The sequence below is a fragment of the Notothenia coriiceps genome, unplaced genomic scaffold (genome assembly GCF_000735185.1).
Source record: "Notothenia coriiceps isolate Sejong01 unplaced genomic scaffold, NC01 NC01_scaffold00022775, whole genome shotgun sequence".
Taxonomy (NCBI): Eukaryota; Metazoa; Chordata; class Actinopteri; order Perciformes; family Nototheniidae; genus Notothenia; species Notothenia coriiceps.
In genome coordinates, this window is record NW_011355476.1 from 1 (window position 1) to 5367 (window position 5367).

Here is a 5367-nt window from a genome sequence, read left to right on the forward strand (position 1 = left end):
TGGGCCCTCTGTGAATTTACAGCAGGACCACCAATCAGCTCCTATCTTCACAGTAACTTGCAGAGACGGCTAAAGGAGCTTCTTTCATTAAACCCTTCACATTCAAACAGAAACTGAATGGGCAGATTCAAAGGATTTATTTATTTGGAAATGTTATTTTAAATACAATTAAATCAAGTTATTTCGGTAAAACTAATGAAAAATATATATTTTAAATATTTAAAAAAATATATTAAAATAAATATATGTTTTCAATGTTTTTAAACATTATTTTGTAGAATATCTTAGGCCCTCAGAGAGGGCCTAGGGCCCTGGCGGCTCTCCACTGTGTGTATGTACCGAGAGCGGACAGGGGGGGACACATCAGTTTACTTTACCTTTTTGTCTTTCATGGTTCCGTCAGGGTTGAGTCTAAAGCCGCCAACGTTGATGGTTTTCTTTGGGTCAATCTGGCTGATCGAGTAGTTCAGTTCGTCAGCAATGGCCTTGCATGCTGGGAAACGAAGGTAAACCTCAGTGATGGCAACAAACTGCTTATTGTCATGAATTGAATTTTGTTTAGTAGGTTCCTTAAATAGAAAGTTAAAGGGATATTTGTGTTGACTGAAGGGTACTAAATGTTACTGTTAATAAATGATACTGACTAACATGTTTAAGCTGTTTAGGACAAAGACGTCTGACACTGCAACCCTGTGAGTCCAATGCACTCATACACTTCATACACCTCATGAGTTTCTGACGCAGTGTTTCCCCTACCATTGTCTTGTCAACGGAGCCCCGCGCCCCCCCTGAAATTCAAGTTGTTAAAAAAATAAAAAAATGTTTTACATTTTTTTTAAATTAATATTTTTAGCACCAAATTGCAACTCATCTATATCTACTGTCACTTTTCACATTGAACATGTGCTCTTTTATTACATAAACTAAACACTCTAAGTTGTGAGTTTAGTGTTTTTGACCCTAAGAAACACTGATGCATTAATCAATAACAATAATCCACAGCTCCTCTCTCTGCTCCAGAGGATTTAAAAAGAAAATATCCCAATGTCACCCACAACCAGTTTTATTTAACGTACGGCTAGCCAGCTTTAGCGTGATATTAACCCCAAACAGATCTCTCTTCACAATGACTTTTAAAGAGGGAACAGCTTAATAAATTACGAATAGTATTTACTATTTTACTAAATAACAAGTAAGCTAAAATAAGAAAGCTTAAAGGTGAAAATAGTACGAATCAACAGGAGCGACTGCAGCATGCTGGATGCACGGCTGGTTTATCACTACAATCTCAGCTGCGTCTCACTTCTCTTAACCTGCATCCCTGCTTCCCTCAATCTTATTTTCCTCTTGCGACTCTCCATACATCCCTGGTGGGAGGGACTAAAACGCAAGGAAACCACGAGAAGTGATAAGAAGCAAGGAAATGAGTTTTAAGAGCAATGGGTCGTCCTTTCCTCTGAGCGTCACGTGAAGCGGCGTCCGTTTGTGATGACGCCGCACAGCTGATCGTCTGTCAGCAGCCAGCTCTGCATAAATATTGTGTGTTAAATAAATGTGAACAGATGTTGCATTATCGTAACGCCATGGTTGTAGGCATAACAATCAACATTAAGTAATGGCACTTGGCTTTTAAACTGAGCAAAATCCCGTCAATCATGTCTCAGCTGTGACTGAATGGAAATGACAGTAAATAAAAATGTAAAACGAAAAAAGCTGTTCCTGCTGACAGACATTCAATCTCTTTTTATTTTATAGTGTTCATAATAGAAATTAATTGGACATCATGACACATTTTTCCAACAAATGAATAAAATGTTTTTTGTCCAATTTGTTGTTCAGATATATCACATTTTTAACTAGATGATATATTCATGAAACAAAACACTATAAACTGAGGAGTGATTCCACTGAGTTTAATGTATTATCTTCACTCTGCTGTTAACTGGTCGCATGTTAAGAAGCATCTGATCAGTGGTGCACTGCAGCCTCCAATCAGTGAGCGATACACAGAGAGAGAGGGCGGGGTGAGTGCCTGAGGACTTCCCTGGTCTGGTGGTTCCTTGGTTATCGCTCCTTGCTCCTCCGGCACAAATAAGCGCCATGGGACGCTCCTTAAGATGGCGCACAAAATCTACTTCCGTTGAGAGAGAGGACTGAGGAGCGAGGAAATGATGAATAAGAGACCTGAGGTCCAGCAGCCCTGGTCCAGCCGTACACTTATTCTCCTTACTTCTCAATTGTTTTTATTTGACAAGTTAACCTCCTTTATTAATGCTAAGTAACAGCAGAAGGCAGTAAATGTGGAGGGACAGACACTTCTGTTACCCTTCAAATCACGGGATTGAATTCAAATGTTTTTGAACAACAGCAGCATCTTCAGTACTTTAGGGATGAGTGACTCACCGGAGCAGTAGAGCTGCTGGTCCCTCTTCCCCTGGCTGCTACTGATGAACACAGAGAGCACCATCATAGTCACATGAATAATCCATGAGGCCATATTACAAACCTAGCAGGACAGACAGTTATATAAGCAGTGTGATTAGACAGGAGCGCATTCTCAGGAAACCAACGTAAAATACATACGTAACATTGGTTAAGGTCATTTAATAAACCAAACAAGTAATACAATTGCATTTTCCATTCAACTGAATTATCAACTCATAAAGTGCTGGGCATTCATTCATTAGCATATATTTGTTTCATTCTTATTAATCTTACTACTTTTACTAGTGTTATTAAATACACTCAAAAGAGTGCTAGTTATTTTTTGGGAATGATGCACCCACTCATTAACAGAGGGGCCATGTTGGGCCCTTTTCCTAGAGACATGTTATGCCAGTCACAGTTAGATCACTTCATGGTTCAGATCTGCATGAAACCTTCCCCGTTGAATTATTACAAAAAAGTTTAAAAAACAATTACAAAAGTGTTCTAAGCGTTTTTGCAAAGTTTATCAATTTTTTGATACATTTATTAATTTTAACATGGTTTTGGCACGCAATGTTATATATTTAAGAATTACAAATAATCAGGGTTATGTTAAACTGTTCACAGGAGCACATGATTCTATACCCTCTTAATGTTGATCTCAAAGTGCACCAGATTTGATCCTTTAACTTTAAATTGAAAAACTTAGGTTGATTTCTGTAATTAGTCAAGTGATTTTGCATATTCCAGCAGATATTGCAGAAAATGTATTATTGCATTGTTAGTTTTTCCTAATAAGTTGTAGCCATAAATGTTACATTGGCAGAATTGCAGCATAACACAAGCAGAGCTCTGTTTATTTAAAAAAAACAAAACTTAATCATGATGTTGTTCAAAATAATTGTGATTATTTTGGCCATAATCGTGCAGCATAATGTGTGTTTAGTGAGTGCATGTCAGGATTTGAGGTAAGGCAGGACCCAGATGCAATTTTAAAAAGACAAAAAGGTCAAATAACCAAAGGCGAGCTTTATTTACCAAAAAGCTGTAGACGATAAACAAACAAGAAAAAACCTAACATCCATAAATACGTAGCATGAGCATCCAGACAAGAACCGACAGTGACAAACATGGAGGGTGACAGGAAAGACAACGAACCGACATGGAGCACAGGGGAAGACAAGACTATACTAAAATCGTGACAGTGCAGGTGTAGCTGTTTTTCAGGGTTCTCCTGAGATCACGTCAAAATGGAAATTGAAAATGACACTTTGAGTCATTGAAAGGTTTGGATATTTGCAGTTATTTTTTATATTGTAATATTTTCAAATTGAGGCAAATTAATAACGGTTTTATGTGAGTATTAAAAAGACTGTTGAAATACTCAGTGGTGGCTCTAGGCCTGGGCATCATGAACAGCCACTGATAGCTATCTGTGTGCAGCTTCTGACACTTGTTTGATGCTTGAATAAAATATACTTGTTTGAACTTTGTGTCTCTAGGCTAGCTGGTTTGTGTAAGTAGCCTTTTGTAAGTCCTATTATAATGATATTACTAGTTCGTTTTTAAGAGTTCACACATACCTTGAAAACCTCAGTTTTCAGAATGAGTATAGTTGTTGGTCAGACACACATCCCAGTACTTTGCAATCTGGATAACTTTCCTACTAGATGAACAAATCATTAACCAGACTGGTAGGCCTACCCGTTACATCAGCTAGTCTGGTGCTTTGTGCCGTGCAAACTGGCTTCACTGGGATAGATTCAAACTCCCTGCCTGAATTATTGTCTCAGTCTGCCATAGACTAGGCTGCAAGAGATAACTAAGTACATTTACTTAAGTAGCCTTCTGTACTCAAGTACAAGTACATTTTGAGGTACTTGTACTTTACCTGAGTATTTTCACTTTATGCTACTTTATACTTTACTCCACTACATTTAGGAAGCCATCTTTAGGCTCTCCCCTTCCCTTACCTGACAGAGGCAGCCTAAATACCAAACAGCGACAGACAGGTGGTCAGCCTGCAGCCCACCTGTGCCCCCCTGTGAGCACCTGCGTCATGTTCTTCTTTATTTTTGTTGTTTATGAATTCATTACGGATCGACTGGGACATTACCGACATATTACTTGCATTTGCAATTTTAAGTGCAGTTCTGAGCATTGCGTTATTAAATGACAGATGAGCAAACATGAACTATATTGTTAAATGTCGCTGTGGAGTGTGTTCATCGGACGGCAGCGGCATGTCTTACCTGACAGGAGCTCCACAGCGGGCTGATGACCGCCGAGCTGTCAATACTTTACCGTGTACATGTTAATATTTCATCTATGATCAGCACTCGCAGTTTACATTCAAATACACTACAGGTTGTACATCTCCGGTCAAAACTTTCAAAGTAAAATTCTCGTTGAACAACACTTTACTATACCTGCGTAACACAAGGGGATTGAGTAAACAATTAACATGTAGGAAGTAATACACAGTAAATAACGTTTATTTTTCTAAAATTGCATCTTTCACTACTGTGTCTACTTCATTCAAGCCCTTTCCTGCTTTTATTTTGAAAGCGCATTCCGCTGAATTCCTCTCTCGCTCCGCCTGGTTCCTACTGACTTGACGCATGACGGTGAAGCTTCACGTGCTGGCCTGTGGTTGAGCCACGTTCACCCGTCAACCGTCTGCTGAACCAATCATATTCAAGACTCGAGAAACACAGACCAATCACAGCTGCGGCCACAAATACAAGAAAACAGGTTACAGCTAAAGGCCCTGACACACCAAGCAGTCACCAGAGGACTCGCCGACCCCGGCTGTTGCGTCGCCGTGTTCTCCTGCGTCTTGGTCATGTGTCGCACGGAACACACCGCAAAGACTTCAGTGCGTGAGTGGCAATAACTCTCCTTACCAGCAGGCGGCGGTAGTGTGTATTCGTCATTCAA

At 39.5% G+C, this 5367-nt stretch overlaps 1 long non-coding RNA gene across 1 annotated transcript; it reads right to left on the minus strand.

The window, feature by feature from the left end:
• Positions 1–442: 442 nt before the first annotated feature.
• LOC104954079 (uncharacterized) lies at positions 443–4764 on the minus strand. The gene is made up of 3 exons (XR_799296.1): positions 4680–4764; positions 2404–2444; positions 443–493 (listed from the first exon to the last, which is right to left on the minus strand). It is a non-coding gene; the product is annotated as an uncharacterized lncRNA (long non-coding RNA).
• Between the last annotated feature and the right edge of the window lie 603 nt (positions 4765–5367).